Source organism: Balearica regulorum, chromosome 4 (assembly GCF_011004875.1).
Source record: "Balearica regulorum gibbericeps isolate bBalReg1 chromosome 4, bBalReg1.pri, whole genome shotgun sequence".
NCBI classification, from domain to species: Eukaryota; Metazoa; Chordata; class Aves; order Gruiformes; family Gruidae; genus Balearica; species Balearica regulorum.
In genome coordinates, this window is record NC_046187.1 from 11,066,377 (window position 1) to 11,088,993 (window position 22,617).

General features: G+C 37.3%; 1 long non-coding RNA gene across 2 annotated transcripts in view; it reads left to right on the forward strand.

Moving 5' to 3' along the window:
* Window positions 1-2,798: 2,798 nt before the first annotated feature.
* The window catches only part of LOC142601536 (uncharacterized), a 40,300-nt gene continuing 20,481 nt past the window's right edge, over window positions 2,799-22,617 (forward strand). The window contains exons 1-8 of one of the 2 annotated variants that reach the window (XR_012835053.1): window positions 2,799-2,865; window positions 3,466-3,553; window positions 4,584-4,738; window positions 12,431-12,610; window positions 16,161-16,206; window positions 16,318-16,348; window positions 18,524-18,633; window positions 21,750-21,844. This is a non-coding gene — a long non-coding RNA (uncharacterized LOC142601536). The remainder of the gene's footprint in view (window positions 2,866-3,465; window positions 3,554-4,583; window positions 4,739-12,430; window positions 12,611-16,160; window positions 16,207-16,317; window positions 16,349-18,523; window positions 18,634-21,749; window positions 21,845-22,617) is intronic. The other variant, XR_012835054.1, reaches the window with a different exon arrangement.

Sequence of the window (22,617 nt, forward strand, 5' to 3'; positions counted from 1 at the left end):
CAGGATCTTGAAGGAAAGGGAGAAGAATAAAACTCTTGAGTATTGGTAAATAACAATGAAACTTACAGGTAGTAAATAATAGCTACAAAGCATGAAGAAGGACTTAAAGAGCAAGATCCTTGGTTAAGCGGGACCCAACTTGAGACTGATCACAAACCAGAATTCTTTCTGAGATCATTGGTATGGATTTGAAAGCTAAAATCTGGACTCTCCTGTTTTAATTTGTTTTGCTTCTTATGTCTGATGGAAGATTTATAGGTAAGTCAGATGTCCCTCAAGTTTTCTTCATATATATATATATTTTTTAATTAGGAAAATAAATGTAATGTCATATCTCCATTACTTTTATAGTACTGTTTCTCTCCAGCAAACGTATTTATTCCAGGTTGTAATGATAGGTAGTGTTTTGAGGTGATGTCAGCTAAGTGTTATGATTAATAGTCTCTGTTCACTTTGCATCCTTCCCCTTTTAGTTTAAGTGTGGGGACCAGAATAAAAAACTCCAAACATTAAGTGTTCCTTGTGAAAATTATGCAAATTACAATCGTCTGCTAAAGTAATTAATTGCATTCATCAGAATAGCATATGAGAAATGAAAGATATTTCCAAATGTTAAATAATGGCTAGATCATTCTGAAATTAAAAAAAATTAAACAGATACGTGGTCATAGTCTGCTATTCACCCTGTGAAATTGCATTTGACCTCCATTTGGGTAATTGTATTATGCCTGCCTAAATTTCCATACACAGTGATTTACAATTGAACATATTATTCTGCTCCTCCTATTCTACTGTACTGCATGCTGCTGCTATTTATTGCTATGTAGTTATATTTATTTAGAGGATGATCATGTTCCAGTGGCTGATTTCCATGACTCCTATACAGATTTTTTTGGCATGTGCATTTTCCATCCAGGTAATTAATACCACGCAAACAAAAGATTATTTATGTATCAAATATATTCTGATGTACTTCTGATGAAAGAGAGAGGAAACAAAAATTACGGAACAAAAGGAAAGCGCTTGCCTCTGTTTTTTTCATTAAAAACTGTTGGGGAGTCTTTTCTAAGGATTCCTCCTAGAAACATCCCATAAACTCCTTAGTCCCCTTTATCAGCAACAGAGACAGTTTTTGTGATGCTGGCCTATGGCTCCATGCGTTACCTAGTGAATATAAAGGTATTGCTCACTACCTGAACAGAAGCTCAGCGGTTATCTGACATCAGTCTTCAAACATAATTGCAAGTTTAAATTCATTGAGGAGAGAAGTATTTTAACATAGAGAAAATAGTGTATGCTCATTTTTTATTTTTAATCAGGCTTTAGCTCTAGCTTCACAGTCTAAGAATTCGTATCAGATGGGAATAACAGTCAGAGAGGCTAATTTAAGCCTAATAATTTGAATCCTAAATTTACTCCTAGTTCAGTGTGTTGCAAAATGGACTGCTTTGTAATAGCTGAAGTGCAATGTCATGGAGTTGTTACACACAGACCTTTTTCCCCTCCATGGACAGAGTATTGTAGTTTGCAAAAGGGTAAGAACTTGATATAAAAGCATAGTTAACTTAGACACACAAGCTCTGAACTGTACATAATGCCTGTTCTAGCTGTACCTGGGTTGAACTGTAAAGTACTAAATAATGCATATTTGAAGTAAATGTTAGATTTGAGTGGCACTGGAACTCTGGAGACCGGTGAAAACAAACAGGATCTTACTACTTTTATTAGTAAATGTTTAGACATTAGTGAGAGAGAGAAGTGTACTTCTGTTCCTGCAATACCTGTGAAAGTGGCCTAACATGCTTTCTGGCAACCTGTTAAGTAACCCTTCCTGAAAGTATCTGTGCAAGGAGCAGTTTAGATAAAGTAAGAACTAGTCTGAGTCTGTCCCTGAAATACAATTCAGGTATGAACGCATTCTGATATTTGAAAATGTCAGGAATCCTAATGTTTTCTGTTTGTCTCCATTTCCTGCATTAGCATTCTCTGCTGTCAGCAAGATTGGTGCAAAATATCAAATTCTTGCTCCACTTACTAAAGGGACTTCAACTCTGGACTTGGACCCAATCTTTTTTCAGTGCAGGAATTGCATCATTCCCAAAATTTTGAACAGTTCCCCTGAAACAATTCCACTCTTCTTGGATTCCTTCATTCTTGAACACAGAGATATTGTTTAGGCTGAAGGCCTGCCTGAAAATGCAAACTCTGGTACTTCAAAACCTGAAATGTGTCACTGAGAATTACAAAAGTGCTTAATGACGTTACATTTTGAACTAGAACTATTATTTTAGCTAGAACATATAATCTACATCCTAAATTCCTTAATTTACTTAATTATCTCCTAATTACAGTCTAATTAATTACTAATTTATCTTAATTTCCTCTGGTAATTTCCTTATTAATCCCTACTTTAATATGTTACATTTTTATCCTTCCTCCTTTAATTGGGGAACAGACTTTAAGTCTTTGCTACGACAAAAGGTATGTTTCTTACCTGCTGTAAAACATAGCTAAATGTGACTTTGTAGTTGGCATGTTTTCATCAGAAACTTGAATGACCGTGGAACCATCAGGCTCGCTGAGAATGCAGGAAAACTTATGCTATATATTTTTCACAATTTAAAAAAAAAAAAAAAGGTAGGTTTTGTGTGGAGACCAAAGTGTCCTGAGATTTCTTCATGAAATATAGTCATTCCAATGTGTAGGACCTCAGTTCCTGCTTGCTTAGTTATCATTCCTTCTGTGTCTCATTTAAGCAGATCTTTAGTGAGATTCTCTAATTTATTTTTTTTATTTCAGAAAGCTCTCAGATCTGAATCCGCACATCCTCACAAGTGAGTATTCCCCACTTGCATTTTTCTCAAGGTATTCTTTCAGAAATGCTGTCTTTCTATTAAAAAAACAACCCCAACAAATATATATATGCAGACAATAGGAAAAGCCTATTCCAGAGCTTGAGTTTGCCCTTGCTTGAAAAATTATACATTAATTAAAAGATCTAATTTTTTTCCTTCTCATTGAAATAACTCAGGTTGGAGGCATAACTCTCAAATGCTTGTATCTTGCATTCAAATGGGGGAAAAGTATTTCTAAGTGAAGCGAGTGCACAGTTCAAATGAACTTTCACAATATAACTCAGCAACATTTTAATCAAAAAGGATTCTGTTGTTAGCACAGATGGAGGCAAAGCAGTGGGAACATAAGCTGTCCAGCAGTAGCAGAGCCAGGAAAAGAGAGGTCCTCAATTTAACAGTGTTGGCAGAGTGTGCTTCCCTGTAATTGTGCAGCGAGTCTGATGTCGCATACGGGGATAAGTTGGAATTGTTTTATTTTTGTGAAAATTGTTTTTAGGAATAGTTTTCGGAGTCCATACCACACAATTGTAAAATAAGTAGATTTATTATGCTGCTCAGCCAGTCAGCAAAGAAGACACAGAAATGTTCTCTCTATATATGATATTAACAGCCATTACTGATTGTCACCATATGGATCTAAGCTTGGAGAAGAAAGGAAGGAAAGGTCAAGAGAAGAGAGCAGGGAGAGCTGCAGACAGGTAATACATCTCGTTATTTACAATTTGTGATGGTATAACTTCAGGATGGTAACAAACCCTACCAGAGCTGTAGGTTGCCGAGACACTTTTGCCTGGGTAGCATCTGTGGTGAACTAAAAGCTGTTGTTGCTGCTTTGGATGTTGCTGGTTCCACTGGGGTCAGGGCACTACCCTGAAGGCAAATCCGCAGACTCACCGTGTGGCCACTGACAGTGGATTTAAACTGAAGTAGACTATAAAGCAGCTCTGAAATGTTGTCCTGAGAAGATCATAACCTCTGGCAGAGGGGCAGTAACAAACAAGTCGGGCTGTGGCATCTCTAACAGCCACAGCTGTTTGCTAATTAAATGTGTATCAGATCTGTCAGTATGGCCCAAGGTAAATTAGAAAGGGAGCAGGGGACCTTCAGCTGGTGGTCAGTCCCATGGCCCTGATCCCTGCCTTCTCTGGAGAGCAGTGAGAGAGCAGGGCTTCCAACGGCATTCTTCATAAGATACGTTTCTGCAGGCACCTAAACTGTGAGTAGATTTTCTTTTCAGAGCTATAATGTAGACTACAAATCTAAATACACAAAAGCTTGCAAAAGTGGCCGTGAGTTACCTGTTACTCTTGGGACTTGTTTCAATTCACTGAGTCTGTGCTTTTAGTATGTTCCATATTCCTTTTGGCCTTCAAGTGTAATTTTGTTAGAAAAATGATTGCAGAATTACCATTTGCATTTAATTTCTCAGCTACCTTTACATCAAGGGTTCGAGGTTGTTTGGGCAAGGCGTTGTTCGTTGACTTCATGAATAAGACAACCTGCTGCAACTGCTAAGATGACAACCTTTCTAAAATCTGGAAATGTGGCTGTGATCTTTCTTGGTCTTCGCATCCAGGCTAGATAGGAGTCACAGTTGTTTTGCCTGCTTCATAATGTTTTGTAATATAAAACAAGTGGTAGTGTACGACTAAAAAATTCAGAGAGCGAAGAAGTGCTTGACTTTTTCTTTTCGTTTCATTTTTGTTTTTGTTTTGGTGGATTTTTTAGCATGAAGTGTGGTGTTCTTGTCTCCTTAAAGCCAGCAGGAAGTAGCCACATTGCTGTGAAATCCAGTCAAGTCCTTTTTACTCGCTGACTTGTGCTTTTGGGGACTGATTCTTGCTAATTCTCAAGTTAGAGTCCAGTTCAAGGGAGGAAGACTGGTGAGTGGAACAGAGGCTAATAAGCCACCTCCTCAATCATGAACAAGCATTTAAACTTATTGCCACTGCTACTGTTGAAGGTCATGAGGCTGTAGGAACATGCCTTGTGTTGTAGTACTCAACAATTCAAGCTTCAAAAACAGCCTCATCCCTTAGCTCACAGATGGCTTAACTTGTAGCACAGAGCAACCCTCAATAGAAACTGGACCCACATATTTAGGCAACTAACTCAAAGGAAGTCAAAAGAAAATCTTTCTAGATAAATGTGTATGGAGGTACTTGCTGTTTCCAGTTATCTTGAATGTAGGATTAATAAAAAGCAGAAAGTATTCCCTTTGCTAAGACAATCCAGTATACCCACGTATAAATTTTGGAAAGAAAACTTTAGAAAAGGAAAACCTGAATCCTCTTCTAGAACATAAGTATTCCCTCTTATTTGTCTTATTGAAGGAGGAAGAGAAACAACAGTTAGCATATTAGTTAAGGGTGTCGTCGTCCCCCCCCAGCCCCAACAAATATAGTGCTTTAAAGGCACTTTGTTTTGTTTTGTGTTTTCCCCAAAGGCAGGAGACTTTGGTGTCAGTAAAGGTTCTTGAGTCCTTGAGTTATCCCCCTGGGCTATCTTTAAATCTAATCTTAGCCAAGCACTTACTAGTTATATGATAAAGTCAGAGATTATGGGCCAAATTCTCTTTTCAGTTATTCCACTGAAACCCATTGAAATCAATGCGAGATTGGACTTGTGTAACAGGGAAGAATTTGGGCTACTGTCTTCAAGAGATAAGAACAGGGCCAATACTATAACAGCCTTTTTCAACAAAAACAGACTCAGACAAACTTAGGGTCATGTGTTGTCCTTGATGTGCATATAGAGCTTCAAGGGTTCATGTTGGACACTTATTTAGAAAAATACTGTTTTTCTAGTTGTTAGGTACAGAAGGAGTTTGGGTGGAAAGCATCCAAAATGTAATTAATTTTACAGTTAAGATTATGAAGCCCTACATTTATTTCATCGGTGAGCAGCATTTTCAAAGTCACAGTGTGGCACAGTGCTCAGTGCAAGCGGAACTGTGGGATTTGAAGACTCTTTCTTCAAACCTCACAGACCCTCTGAAGAAACAGCTTGTATTACAGCTGTAGGTGATGAGGAGCATAGACAAAGTAGGCTTTGCTTCATAGCCTATGTATTGCGTTTGTGTGGCAAGGTGTTGGTAGTGGGGGGGCTATGGGGGTGGCTTCTGTGAGAAGGTGCCGGAAGCTTCCCCCATGTCCGATAGAGCCAACGCCAGCTGGGTCCAGGATGGACCTGCCACTGGCCAAGGCCAAGCCCATCAGTGACAGTGGCAGCGCTTCAGGGATAACAGAGTTAAGAAGGGGGAAAAAAACAGCAGGAGCAATTGCAGCCAGAGAGAGGAGTTGAGAATATGTGCGAGGAGCAACTCTGCTGACACCAAGGTCAGTGAAGAAGGAGGGGGAGGAGGTGCATTTCTTGTTTGAGTATTTAGGCTTTTTGAATATAATCATGACTAAAAAGGCACCTTAGCATCTTACACACTGCTCTCTCTATTCTTGAGTTCCTTTCATCCATTTTTACAAGCAGTGCCTCAGACTTCCCCTTAATTATACTTTTGTGGGTCGGCAGATCTGTGGCCCTATTTTCTTGGTAGCAGTGACCATATGAGCAACAAATTGTTCCACACTGATACCTTCTAATATTCCCTGCTGTGCTTCTGCACTGGCATGCTTGTGATGCTGTCTTCTGTAACTGATGTCATCGTTTAGATGTGTTCAAAATGGTGTAGCGCTGCTTTGTGTTGTTAAGCAGATATGTTGCATGTTAAAAGGACCTGTTTCTTCAGTGGCAGGAGGAACAATCCATGGCATTATATCCAAGGAAAAAATTTTTCATAAAGTATTTTAAGACTCTTGGATGAAAGGGGATTTATATAAATGTAAGGTAGTATTATTATAGTCATTTTATTAAATAACAACAGTAGGTGTCTTTCTTTAGGCATAAAATCTATGCACATGAAAAACAATAGTTGGCAGCCTGCAGTAACAGCACAGTGTGCTGAAATGATGACAATAACGAATAGCTCTGGAACACCAACAGAAACCACTGTATTGCATGTGTACTGCAACAGCTTTATCGAGGATTGTAAGGAAGTGTGTAAAACCAAGCTGCAACAGCGTAAGAAAAATACAAAATAAAGCAAGCAGGCAAACTACAGCTGGGGCTCTTAGAGAATAAATTGGATAGATAGTAAAGCAGAACTTGTGTTGATTGGCAGCTGACACTAGCTCTTTCTTAAATTGGATATTTATTTGAGATTTTACTGTAGCGCTGAGCACAGGAAAGAGACCCATACGAGTTCATCAATGTGAATCAGAGGTGGCAAACCTTTTGAAGGACCTGCCACACCGAAGGCTTTGTTTATTCCCATTTGTACAGATTTTGTTCTCTGAGATGTACCTAAAAATCCTCATGATAGCTTGACCCTTTTTGTTCGTTTGCACCTGTTCTCTTTTTTTCATTCTCCAACAAATGCCTGGATTTCTATAGGGTATTGCTGAGTGTGAAAATGTTGCCTTATTTCCTTAAAGTGAAGCAAGAGTATTTCTTAAGAACAGTAAAGATTTTGCTAGCAACAGCAAAGCAAATGTAAGATAGATTTGGCTGGGAAAGAAGAATTCCACATGTAATACAATATTGAGTTTTCCATATTTATTTTTGTTCTTTATTGGAGAGAACACTGCAACACTAAGTTCCAAATTATCGTGAAAACCCAGAAATAGAGCCCTAATTACATAGCCTGCTGATCAAGGCAATCATCTGGGTTTTGGGACACTTGTATACACGTTCCTTTCCAATTAGCACATTCTAGATGAGGTCCCAGTAGCTGGTCTGAAATCAGCTTGTCATAGATTCAGTAAATATTTGCTGTGCAAAGGGGAAAACCTCAGGTAGTCATGGGATAAGTAGATGATATCTTTGACTATCCTGTTAGTTATTACCCACTTGCTTAAGATGTACAGCATGCAAGTCTTTAATCCAAATCTGAGATCAAAGGTGTCAATTCCACCACCCCCCCCCCGTTTTTTTTACACAGCTTTGCATTGTTGAGTCTAAATATAGAGATTTGACTGAAAAAATGCTATAATTTAAACTGTTAGTGTGTCGTCACATGGTTGTGTTTCTTGATAATGCTCTCTGTAATTTTTATCTAATTCAGGTTTAATTTGACTTTTTCAACTTTTTGGAATAGCTTTGTTCTGCATTAAAGATTTGACCAAAATCTTTAAATGAATATATTTGGCTTAAACCAATTGCTTTCCTGGTAACTGTAGGAATGGACTTTTTTGTTGCAAAGCCAGTGCTATATTAACCTTCTCTTTCTGCTAGAAACGTGCACACCAGAACATACTAGTTGCATAAATTAGAAGTGTGATCAGATTAATAAAGTAAGAAAAACAGGATTGCAAGAAAACTTGCATTCCTGCTGTCTGATTTCAGGAAAGCCTGAAATTCCCAGAAGCAAAAGGCTCACAGCCATGTCACAAGAACTAGCTGGAAGGCTATGCTCTGCTATAGAAGAATTCAGAGAGAAGAGGGGAAAAAAGCCATTCATATTTAAGAAGTATGCTAACAGAATATACACACTTCCCATTTATCTGGCAAGTCAGAGAAATGCCTACATATTTTATTGCTGTGATTTAATTTTTCCTTTTTTTAGCTTCCATCTCGCTGCATAGGGTACATAAACCAGCTTTTCAAGAACAAAAGCAAACGAAAGCTATGATTTTCCTTTTTTCCATCTGCCCCAAGTGTTCTTAAGATAACAAATAAAAATATGACTAGACATAATTTTTAAATACAACTCCAGGTAAAACTTAAAACTAAAAAGATTCATTTTCAACCCACAAAGCTTTTGGGAGACTCAGGAAAATGAGTGAAGACAAAAAATATATATATGTTTGTTTGGGGGGTTTTTTTGTGTGATGACAGCTTCTGCCTGAAAGAGTTCAAGTTAGATTTGCCTGTCTCACTAAAATTCTACTTTTCTGTTTTCCTGCATGTTTCTAGTCCACTGTTTCTATCCATTAGTCTTTGTTTCATGGTAGTAATTATATGCCCAAGCTTTTCAAGAATGAGTGTGCATCAAACACAGTGGTACTCATGCTGTGGGTGAATTAATTAAAGCACCAAAAAATTCATGCTCAGCAATGAGAACAATTGGCTTGATGCACTTTAATGTAGATTTACTTGCAAAGACCTAAGGGCATGTGAAGTAACTGCTGTGAGCATCTACCACATATTGGAGCATACTGTAATTTCTGTGTCGATGTTCTGAACTTAGACTACTAGTCATACAGCAAGCGGCTCTTTCGCCCACATCTGTTAATCCTGTCTCATTAATGGTGAAGACAGCTGTCCCCATTATGCTTCAGTGGGGTGAAGTATAGTGAGAACAAAAGTCTGGAGAAGACATTATGTGTATGAAAGAAGGGCAGGAAGGTGTCCAGGAGCCTGGAATGGAGGTAATTCAGTTGAAGCTCCTATCTGACAGCAGGACCTGGAGGAGCGTTACTGCCAAGCCATCTGGGATGGAAATTTAGTAATGAGAGGACACTACTGCACCGTTCCATCATCCATGAAGATTTCCTGGATATTGCAAGCCTTGATACATGAGGAAGTCCAGAACTGTAGAACAGGAATGTGAGAAGTGGATTGACAGCCTTTATAAGAATTAAGCCCAATGAGCAATACTCACTTGCCCTAATGCAATTAGATTTTAACAGCCTAATTGGGTTACAGATGAAATTTCAGAGGTTTCACTGTGGATAAACACAATATGTGTGTGTGTGTGTGTGTGTGTCACAGTTCATCTATTATTTAGCCAGTTATTCTTAGAAACCGGGTTTGCATTAGGTCACTGGGAGCCTGCCTGTGAACATGTATAGGCAGAAGCAATCAATAGCAAGGGCCTACTGCTGTCCTTATCAATTTCAATGAATTTTGGAAAATCACTTCAAAGAACAGGGATAGCATTTAGGTCCTCTACCACGTAGCTGAAAATAGAACAGGTTGAATGCAAACTGATGAAATAAGACTGTCTTTACAGTGTCTGTTATTGCTGTTCATCAGCATATGATCTTATCACTTGCCTTCACATGAGCTACATTGCTTTTGGTAATACCATTTTTAGAATTTATTTGGTTAAAACTATGCACTTCCTGTATGGACACTTTTATTAATTTAGTTCAAGATTCCATTGATTTAGTTTTATATGAGAAAGAAATCACTTCAAATTGATATGAATTGAGTTTAAATTGGATTATGATAGATTGCCCATAGACACTGTTGAGTCCACAAACTTTGGCAACTTAATAATAACTCCAAGCTTTCCTTTCCTTCATTTTCCCTCTTTCAAGCTCTGTAATAAGTCAATTGTTTCTCACTCCACTCATCTTGCAGCAAAACTTCCCACAGTGAATTAGAATTAAGTTCAGCATCTTTTTACACCTAACCTTGTGAAACCATAGACAAATATTGCCTAAAAGGCAGAAGCACTGTACAAAAATAAAACTATTAAACTCTATTGGTTGCATTTAGTCTTCTAATATAGTTGGGGGACTTTCTGTTTTGTTTGTATTGAGGGCATTTTTTTTCCTATGTACTATGTCTTAGTAGGAAATGTTAAGAGAATTGATTCACTTTCATATCTTCAGACCAAGTCTTCTGATTTAGCACGGTGCAGGTTTAGCAAAGCGTGACGTACTGTGGTGGAGTAAGCTAGCTTTGAGCGACTGTCACACTCCTCTTGTTCTAAAATTGGCCCTTGGCCAGTCTGATTTGCTTCATGAATTACAGAAAATTAAAGCTTATTGCCCTAGTGGTGCTTATTGGCAAATAGGAGATGCTGGAACTTAGGGGCATCACAGATCTGTCCTTTTATTCCTGATTATGTTCTCTGCAGTAGGGGCCCAGAAAAAAGGGACATGGCATCACACCAATATTCCTGCTCATTAGTGACAATCCTGTCCCTAGGGAAACTGTGCCAATAGGCATATCCATTGATGGGCTTCAAAGCTGCTAAAATGGTGCTATGGCTCTGGTATTTAGAGGGTTATTGCATAGCAGTGCTACCGGTTGTGTCCAGAAAGTTTCTAAGATCTGAAATATGTTCCTTTATAAATATGTGAAAGATGAGATATTGGAAGAGAGATAATCGTTGCCTTGTACCAGGTGGGCTGTAACTTATTACAACAGAAGCAAGAGCAAGGATATTTTACAGCCTTTTGGTTTTGCCTTTTTGTTGCTGTTCTCCTGAGGGGAAACAAAGCTGTGCGCTAGCGAGCAGAGACTGCCAGTTTAGAGGAAAAGATACAGGTGAATGAAGGTAGTAGGAGAAAAGTGGCGAGACTTGTGGCAATGATAAGACAAAACTAGATGCAGTTGGAAACAAAAACATCTGTCCGACAAGTATTGATTCACATGTATCTTCTGGTGGTTAGGCATCCCATTCCTGGAGAATGTGTAAGGCTAATGTCTAAAATATGACGACAGTGAAATTATATCAGATTTGAAAAAGGCTATTTGTTTGAGGAAGCAGTCTGCAAATGGTTACATTGTGCAATGGTAGAAAGCTAAATAATATGAAGTTATTATCATTTAACATTGGACATCAAGATGTGACATTGTCAGACTGAGGGGCCTGGATGAGATCCGTAAATACATTATGAACTAAATTATTCTAGGAGCACTCAAGTAGTAGAGTTCCATTTTAGAAAGTAGTTTCACTGTCAGTTGCAGTATGAAAGAATTTGCAGGAATTATGATGTCTAGAAACGTTTGAAAGAATTTGTAGTAGACTCTTTTTTTTTTCTGCACAACTGATATCTCTGTAGGCTGTGACTGAAAAGCAGACAAAATTACCAGAAGTTGATTTTGCAGTATTTCTATCCAAGATGAGAAATATTAATGCCAGTATCTCCTAAAAGTAATATTTCATTTGAAAATTTTAGACATGTTTTTCAGACTTACAGATTCAAAATAGTTAACGTTTATGTTTCTAAAGTCTGAAATGTCTGAACACAAGCTGGTTGAATCAGAACAAGAATCTGCATGCAGATCATGCCTTGTGTTAGTTACACAACAGGTCAGATTAGATGATCTTTTCTTGCTTCACAAATTCTATGAACCAAATCCAGTTTCTGAACTTTGGAAGTATCTCAGATTTTCTTTTCATATGCAAATTATGTCTATTTTTTTCCCAGAGTAGTTGCAAATCATCTGCAATCAATGTCGCTAGGATGGGATCAGGTTAAATCCAGTTCACTGAATTAAACCGTTTCATTGGCTTTAGTTTCTTTGAAGACTACAGGATGCATTCATATAAAAGAAAATATCAATTACTGCAGTAAAATATCACCTGAACACAGTGTAGACCATATTACCATCGGCATTGGAAATGTGAACCCACTCAAGGGTTAGGTTGTGACAGCTGTATCTGAAATGGGGTTGCCACTTGTCCCATAGAAAATCATACTTCTCACAATACATTCTCAAATCCCACATTCTGTTTTGGAGGTGCATAGACTATTGCTTAATTTTTATTTTCTACTTCTATATGAAAAAAAGAGTGCAATCTGGCAACACTACTGCTACAGAATATTTCATTTGTCCCTCAGGTATTGCTGCTGCTTTCCTTGATGGATGGGAACACCTGCTTTGTTTGAAAAGGCTGTGGTTGGAGCCAGCATCACCCCAACAGAACTAATGATAGGATTTCCTCCCCTTTGAGAAGCGCCCAGACGAAGAACTTGTGATTTGTGTTTCTGGATACCTCCATTTTTTCTGCATCTGACAAGGTGAGCTACTATTGCAGTATCTCTCTAATCCCGGTCTAGCACATCTGGCTGATTCAGGAAAATCCAGGATCGTTCAGGACCGGGCATTAAGTGATCATCAAAAGTAAGTGCACTTAAAAAAGAGAGATAGACGAGGTTTTGGGAGAGGCCGCCCCTGATCCATGCACTGCTTCCCCAGCTGTTGCCAAGGCTCCAGGAAGCTTTGCAACATTTCTTGGAGAATATAGGTGGTGCATTGGCACTGTGGCACTGGTATTTATTTTCCTTGTGCTTAGCAACTTCTTCGCTGCTTTGTTGCTTCATGAGAGAAAGGGATGTTTGTGTCCAGTATGTTTTTCAAAGTCTTTTCTGGGACTTAGCAAATGCAGAGAATGTAGGTCCCAATACCTGAATGACACTTCAGCTTCATATAGACAATCGCTTCGGCTACTGTGCTGGTGAAGCTTTAGAAGTGGAGAAATGAAGACGCATCCTCCTCAGATACTATTTTCAAAATGAAAAGACCATAAGAGGAGGTTTAAACCCTAAGGATAGTATGTTTCCTGCATTATTCGTGTATATGAGGGAATTGAAGAGGCACAACTATGAGTCCTGAATGCTCTTACTTTACAATGTAATGAAGAAGCTTAGTGCCCCAGCTTATATGAAGAGTTAACTGAAATAGTTTGGTCCTACATCTTCATCGTGATATAGCAAATACAATGTTATTTTACATAACTTCAAGTAGTAAACTTTATTATGATTCTAAATGATAGACATTAATGGATCATTAATCCATATAATAATACTGCATTTTCATAAAGCAATTTCAATCCATTTAAAATTATCCCTAAGAACCTTTCTGACACCCTCTACCAGAAAATGACTTTATTTTATTTATCCCTAATCATTCCACACTTCCTTGATTCTACTAATTACTGCTTCAATTCTCAACTGTTTGTTCAGATCACCTTTAACCGTAAGGCCCATAAATTAAAATACAGCACCAGCTTGTCAGGCTTCAGATGAATGTCTAAGTGTATTAACTAAAGTATATACTATAAGATAATGCTCAGGAAGGCTCCACACACGAATCGTGATGATATTCTACAGAATATGGTTACATTTATTGCTACACTATGTATAATTACTCAGGCAGGTGTTTACTGTCTTAAGTAATCGGTCGATTAATTCATGTCTCAAGATAGCCTGAGATCCTTTTCTGCTGAATTTTGGCAACTTGATTTCTGTAAGCAAGACTTCATCAAATGCTGATCATTAGAGTTCTGATATCATAAACTGACGCAAAGGTCATTGGCTAAAAAGATAATGAATGAGGTTGTATAGTTTGAGCCACTATTTTTGAAAGCAGTGTCCTGGTCTTAGGGGAAAGAAAAAACCCTAAGCCCCAACCGCTCATTGTTTACCTTTGTATGCTATGCAAGTTTTAATTGAAGTCCATGGTTTGTGGGTGACGTTAATCGGCCAGGTTCCACAAAAGTCAGGAAACTGAGCTCAATTTATACTTAATGCACCAAAACTGCTCGTGATGGAATGAGTAGATAAACATAAGCACAAATCTCAAAGATCAAAATCCTGAAGTATGTTGCATCCACTTGTAAACTAGATTAGCATATTGGATCTACAGTGGTATAATAAGGGCTCAAAACTATTGGAAAATTTGAAAAAATTTGGAAAAAAAATGGAAAAAGTCTAAAAGACTCAGGTTTTTTTTCGTGGTTGATTGCAATCTGAAAATGTGTACGTGTATGTTGTTTATTAAGTTGGGATAAAGAATACAGTGGAATAAGTTATGAACTTGTGCAGTCATGGCTGGGAAATTATATTTAATAAGTATAAAACAACTTTTTCGTTGTTCAGATTCTGTTTACCTTTCTGTAAACTTATTCCTAAATGCACATAAGCACAGATACATCATTTACAGCTGCCTCCACTACATCCCAACCTCCTGATCCGGTTGTATTTCTGGGTTCCTCTTCATCACTCAGAGAGTTATATTTGGTAAGGAATTGAATTAATACTTGCCTTACCTCTATTCACCTACACTGCTAAGGTTTGACTAGTATCAGGAGCAGTGTGCTTCCCTGAGTACTGCTCCTGCTCCTACTTGTGAAACAATGACTGAACCTTACTGATTAAAGTCCTTCATGTCTATCATAGTGAAATTGTGTTCATAAAGCTATCTGGAGATTTATTCTGAACACTTCAGTATAATTTCTATACTTATTGAACTACAATGGTCACCCATTATGAACCATATAAGTAGGCATCAACAAACTCCCAATAATTTAACAAATGCTATATATGGAACAATGTGTGAGCAGTTTAATGATTTCTGTAAGTGAACCTGTCAAGAAATGGGTTTTTCTCATTTAAGCCAGAGAATCAGAGACTTGCAATGCTTCTGGATCCAAAAAGTTTGTCAAACTTGGCATAACTTCATAGCCAGGTTAGGGGAGATCTGAATTAAACATTGAGATTCTCTTGTCATTTCATTTTAGCAGAACAAGCGCATTCTTGCAAAGTGTATCTTCTTTAACTTTGAAAATTAATTAGTAAATTGACCTAATATCTCAAATGAGAGACAAACAGGGATGATGAAGAGTAATCTGAACAAGTGATTATAATGATTTGGTTTTGAATTATGATCTGGTGTTTTGAAGGTAACTATGTGAGGAACCATTTGAGTTTGCTTAGTTGAACTGTTTTGTATAATTTTTATGGAGCTCTCATTTTACGAGATCTTAATTGTACTTTTCATCAGGCTTCTGTTCACTTTTGAACCTCATATTTGGCTTTTTTTTTTTTTTTCTTCAGAATTTTCTTTGAATAGTCCAAGTTTACTTCAGTGTTTTTCAACCAGATATTCTGTGAGATTTACTCTTGAACCTCTTTGGTGTAAGCTGATTCTTGACAATACAGAAAGTATTTCAAATATATATGGAAATGCTTCGGTATTTTCCTGCTGTTTGTCAGAAAAAAATTTGCTTTTACAGAGGTTTTTTGTCCTTGATCTTCACATTCTGATTGGCAATATTTTTTTAAATAACTGTTTTTTCCTTGACTGAATAAAAATAATTTGAATAATTATCATATTTCTTCACTTGAAGTATTGCTGTGCTTTAAAAAAAAAGCTTATCCAAAGAATATTTGCAGTAACTTTATTTTGTTTCTTCTGAAGAAGGATGATCATGGATCAGTTACTGGATTTCCCAAGGCTTGAATGTCTAGGATTAAGACTCTATATGCTTCTAAACTTCATCTAAGATCCAAGGACAAAAGCACTTGAAAGAAATCTCGTTAAGGAATCAGTTCAAAATTCATATGAATCCAAAACTAATGCTGCTGTGAATTCAGCCCGTGTCTGCAAACTTTCCCCTGCCTTGGAACTGGACATGTTTAGAAGTGATAGTCATAAAGGAGTCTGTAACCAGTTTATTGGTCCAGGTCATGTATGAATCATCTTCACAGAAATAGGACAAACCTCATTAAGTATTTGTTATGTCTTTGCTTTTTCACATTCAGAGAAAGATTCTCTTTTTTTTCCCAGGTACCTAATTCACATAGCAGGAGAAAGGGTGGCATACAGAGTCTGTGTACATACATTTATGGTACCTAGTACAAAAGATTTAGGCTCTGTCCCTATGAACGATCATCTATAATATTCTGAAATTATTACTGATGTACTTAATTTTGCTACTTTTTAGCTCCTGGTGTGTAAAGAATGCAGTATGCAAGGTGGGTAATGCTATTCTACCTAAAAATAAAGATTTATAAAAGTATTTGTGGGAATGTCCTTGTGCAATGATGAAGCTCTAATTGCAGAATTCAGTGAATGTTTTACAATGATTAATTTATCTACTATATCTACATTCTTGTTCTGTAAGCAGAACAAGAATAAATTGTCATTACAATGACAATTTATTGTATACCAAAACACAATCTTTACAATTGAAAGGCTAAATGATAGAATTACTCTAAGACACATAAGGAAGTCTAGAAATAAGGATTAGTTTGTGGGCTTTTTTCTGCCTTCCTTTTAAAATTCTAATGTATGTGCTTTGCATGGGCACGATAAAATAAGCTGGTTTTAGGACATTTCTGAATGGAAGAGAAATCATTTGACATAATAGCAAATACCTTTGCAAGTCTTCAAGCTGTTCTATTCAATATGCAGTGTTATAATTTTGCCACGTAGGGCACACAGGGAAATGATAAAAAAATAAACTGAATTATGATGTGGCGATACTGTAAATGGACTATGATTTTACAATGGATATGTTTTTCTGAATCTGAAAAGAACAGAAATTATATGCAGTCTGGGGTTTTTTGAAAACCATCATATCAAATATTTATCACACGTTAGAAGAAAAATAGTAAGAGTACTAGAGGAGTCTGGCAAAGAACATTTACCAAAAGTTATCCAAACACTGTATTTTACCTTTATATTCTTTGAAGACTCATCTGTGTCTATTTCTTCTTGTCTTCTGTAGCTACAGAAGTAATTTCAGTAGTTGTATTTTAAAATCAAATATTGAAAATAAGCCTGTAAAGATCAATAAAAAGCTAAATTATTCACTACCAGGCAGAGCAAAACATTTTCTTCCACCTTTTTTGTTAATAAATACAGAAATAAAGCTGCTGAATATTTCTTAAGGAGAGGAGCATTTTAGCATCTTTACATAAAAAATTTGATTCTAAAATCCACCTAGAGGTGAATGATAGTGTGTTTTTTTAAATGCTGTTCTCTCCTTAAATTGTAGAGAATATAAGACTAAAGCCTGTCATGCAAGAGGAGATGTTTGTTATTAATTAACCTTTTGCTGTTATCCTGTCTCCCCTTCCTCAGAATTTTTACCAGCCACAAGATCTTATGAGGAACTAAAAAAAAAAAATGTTTTAGTTGAAGAAGGGCTTTTCTAAAAAAAAAAAAAAAAAAACCAAAAAAAACCCCAAAACAAAACACAAACCCCACAAATCAAAGTAAGCCTACTCAAAATACTTTTGGAGAATATTCACTTTTGCAAAGCAAGTCAAAAAACATTGGCTTTCTGCCTATAATGCATTTTGTTTTGCTTCTGTAAATAACATTTTCATATAGCATTAACAATCCATTTCCTTTCCTCTATGATGATAAATATTTTTCATGTCTGTATATGGTCTTAAAAAAACACAACTAAAGTACTACAGCTACATAAACCTGGTACATGCTGGGTCTTTCATGACTTCAAGACGCTGCTGAAGTCTAGAAGATTTCTTAGGTCTTTGGTTTCTTAGGTTTTTTGGTTGGCTCATTTGAATTCAGACCTCTGACGTGCTTTGCCTTTGCAAAGTGCACTCCAAGTCCGCAAGATTCTGGGGTTATAAGACTGTTACAGCCTTTTTGTAGCATTTTCTGTTGTTTCAGTTAAGTCTCTTGTTGTTTTTTCTTCTCTTTTTCTATTGATATAGAGAAATGAAAAACTGAGAATTAGCAGTTTTCTGTTCATGTGATCATTGAGTGCTTTATGTGAGACCTCATATAAAATTAACAGAATTTAGAGAGGAAAGTAGAGAACATGAATATTCCAGTGGTTGGAAGAGAGATACTGAGATAGAAAGCAGTCCATTTTTAATTTTTTAATGAGCCTTTAAAATATACTGAGTCTTGGCACCATGTAATACAGTATAGTACATCATAGCACATACCCCAGTGTACGGCCAATGATTGGGGTGGGGATATCCTTGTATTTTATTTTTTTTTTGAGTCCTGATGGCCAATTTTTTAGTAAAAGTCAAGACCCGGATCAGACTGGCATACTGCAAGATGACATCAGTCAATAGCCCACCCAGTTAGCAAACTTCTCTTTCACAACTGATATGTCAGCAGAGATGTAATCTTGAGATTTCTGTTGATTTGTCTTTGGTGAACAGCACAGTTCGATACTGCCGGCTCTCCGGGAGAAGGTATCTTGCCATTGATGACAGTGAATTGTATAGCAAGGTGATGGATACCACCGCATGGAGAAGAAACCAACTGGCAGGTAAAAGGCACAAAAGCAACCTTGGCCACACAGCAAGAAATAGGTGGTAAGGCTCACGCTGTTGAAGGACGTGGATTGTCGTGCCTTGTTCAAGGCCATGGGATTTTGCAAGAATGTTTGGTGGGTGAGAGCATCATCAGAGGCCGAGGAAAGCGTGCGTGCTCTGACCACAGAGGAGATGGGGAACAAGCACGGGACAGCAGTGGAGAAGCAAGTGGTTTGATAGTAGCTGTTGTGGTGATGGTGGCGCTAGAAGGCGGCCACCCGGTAAAGACAGCCCCTAAGAAGAGACTTGTGTGCATCACTCCATCCATTACACGCTGCAAGGCACACAATTAGGCTGCAGTGAAGCAATCATTAAAAGGCTAATTGTGTAACATGCAGCATTATGGGGGGCACAACCCCAATCTTTTTCTTGCTCACTGTTCAGCCAGTGGGACTTTTTTCTCCTCCCTCTGCTTGCGAGGCAGTTATGTTAATGCAGTGCAGCTTTCAGTGCTGTGAAGATGACTTTGGTTGAATGAAACTGTACTTTTTTGTGGAGTAGAGGTCGAATACAGTTATGCTTTTCTTCCCTTGTCACTGGGTCAGACTGCACACACGATGAGTTAGGAGCTGCATTTGATGCTTGTTGCATAACCATGTGTACAACGGAAGATACAGCTCACCATTTGGAAAGGTTTACTTCTAGCAGCATGCAGGAAACTCATGTCATGTGTGCTGCTTTTCCAGTCAGTAAAATGCAGTCATTTTGACGATCGCTTTGTTTCATATAGCCAGGCCACACCACGTGCCAAAGTAACAAACTATATTTTTATCAAGAAGGGTAATTTCTGAAATTTGCAATGTTTGGTGCTTATTCATTTTCCCTTTCTAGCAATGAACGGGGGTGTACAAGTTCAGAAGTTCCTACCCTTGGAGAAAGAAGAAAATTGTGACCATTTCCACTTAAGTTTAGTGTTTCTACCACAAGACGTAAAAAGCAAAAAAAAGTGAGTGGGGAAGTAACACAAGTGACTTGCAACAGAAATGCAGAAGGCAATTTAAAAGATTAATTTGGTCTTTAAATATATTATACATCTCAGAACTGCAATGGACTCTTCAAGTGTCCCCATTGCAGCTAACACCATTTTGGAAATGTGGCTTTCCTAGCGTTAATTTATTGTTTGACTAGTTTACTGTGACTTCATGCTTTCTGTATGGGGGTGTAGTGTTGCCTGTGTTGATCTGAAAGCTAGTACCAATTTGTCACTGCCACCACCTAAAAAATAGCCAGTTCTTTCAATATTACACTATTGCAAAACTGCAGGGCTTTTATTTTTCTTCTCATTCCTTAGCTATATGATTCCTGCCTCTTGGCTTAAGCCTTGCCAGATGCATTCATAAGCTGTTTCTGACCTCTTGAAATTCAAGAACAAAAAAAAAAAAAAAAGGAACCTTAGAATGTGTGTAAATATCAATGGATGCAACATTTATCCATGGAGAAAGTTCTGGCATTGCAGACAGCTCTGTACAGCTTTTACTAACAGTTTGAACAAAACTTCCAGGCCCTTTTCTTATCTATAATTATGGAGGGTTTGGAGTTTTATTTTGTTTTGTTTCAGTATGGAAGTGCTAACTGATGGATAAAATAGGTTTATGTTGTATTATTTATTTGGAAAATCTGCTGCCAGTTTCCATGGCAGCTCAGAGATCTAAAAAGGTGAATGATTTTTAAATATTTAACATCCAGTGCCACAACATATATTGGAAACTCCAAAAATACTGAGGAGAGAATCATCTTGTGGACGTTTGTTAAGTCTAATTCTTAGAGGAAAGGAAGAGATGCTATCTGCATCTGCAAGGAAGAAGGGAGTAATTCAGTTACTACATGGGCATTGAGAGCAATGCAGTGTTTATAGGCATAAGAGAGCCAAGGGAGTATATTAGCTTAATGTAGACCCTGATACAATATACCCGCCTTTTCCCATATGAGAAGATACATTTGCAGATGTAACCAATATTTCTTAAATGCCAAACTTTGCTGGCTTGCAAATTGCAAGATGTTCGTCATTTATCATACCTTTTAGACCACTCTTGTGGCCTGTCACTATAGCAACTCTATTGGCTTCTACAGCAACACCTGGTCCTATCGGTAGCTTTACCCTGTTGAAGTTTCTTCATAAATAATCCATGTGAAAGTGAATGTAGCTGTCATGTTAATTTGTGGCTAACCTGGTTCTGGCAAGTTTATAATTATATTTATGAAGCAAATAAAGCAGATTGTTTGCTTTTTCTTCAGCGATGACTTAACACAAACTGACAGAAACAAATAAAAGAAGCTTTACTAATCACAGTCAAACTAAAAAAGAATGTCATAAGGATGTTCTAGTTACCATCTCACAAATACATTCCTAAATCTGGCCTACTGTCTGTCTGACCTCTAGTTAATAGACACAGTGGTACTCTTTACAAAATGTGTTTACCTTCACAGTAAATACTATATACAACCTTTGGTTGCTTAATTCCCTTCTTCCTCCACTTTCCCCCTTCAACTCTTTTCTAATTTTGTCCCCACCCTAGTCTTGTCTCCATCTCTTAAAGCTGGGTGTAGCATCTATGGATGGCAAAATAACATTTATGTTTAAAAAATATTACCTTAAATCTAGAAGGACACAGTTGAGTTAAGCTGCCATTCACCACTCAGACTAAGTGTGGGTAACAATAGGCTGAGGGTTTGCATCTCCCTCAAGTTCCAGTGTCTCCTCTCCAGATTTGGTGTTAATTTTGTGGCAGACCTTTTCATACATAGGTCAAAGACTTGCTAGCTTTAGGAGGAGTCAAAAATTGTAAATTGTATTAATGCTTTTTCATTGCTCTTGATACCTGAATATATGGGTGGGAGGTAGCTGGAGCAATAGAAGTCTGCAATTCTACCCTTCTGTTGCTTCAACAGACAGTCCAACTAGAAAATGTAATGTTGCTGGCATAAAGTAGTAGCAAATAATCTTAGACTGAAAATAAACTATTTGCGCAAAGTGTAAGGGAGAAGTGTGCCCACAGGACATAATATCCTCTAGAATTACTCCTTATACATCACCGTTCAAGTCTGATGAAAACTTTCTGATTACTTTCAGAGGACTAGATAGTTATCTCTTCAGCCAAGATAAACAGCTACGTTCACAAAATGCCAATTGTCATCCCTGGGCACTGCAGTTTGGCACTGAAAAAGGTATGCAGATGACATAGTTCCTTGCCTCTATTCTTTGACAAAATGACTATTTAAACTATTAGTAAATTTTATGGATTATATTTCTGTTTATACAGATATTCTACACTATATTTATCTCTCTGGCAACTGAAATAAACTTATTTTATCTGTTAAAGGATTAATACGGCATATGTTTATTTGAGATTCTACTTTTACTATTTCATGTATTACAGGAGACCATTAATTTAGAGCAATGCGGCACTTTTTGTAGTTCAGATCATATAGAACAATTTCTCAGTTCAATTATACCATCCTGCCAATTATTCTTTGTGCCATTCTCTGAAAAGAACTCTTTAAATACAGCATATATGATATGACTTACAAAACCAGAGTAACCAAATCAACTGAAACCAAAATAAACCTTTTCTCAGGAGTTAACTGAAGTCGGTCTGTACGAGACAGCTACAACTCATGTTGTAGGATTGTTGCAATAGAAAATTAGCTGCTTCAGTTTGCTGCCTCTTCTTTTACAAATGCCAGTTCAGTTAAGAGTATTTGTGAGTTTATATCTGTGTATATAATTCATAGAGGAATTACATCTGGAGATGCTGTCTACTGACATAGCTGACCTGCTTTTATCCTCTGACGGATATTTGTTCGACGGTTCTCCTGAAAAAAAGGATTTGACACCTCATCATAGTGTAATACTTAGCAACAATGAAACACATGCATAAAAATCCTGTTGAACTGAACAAGGCCATTAACACAGGAGCAGTGAGTGAGAATGTGGCAGA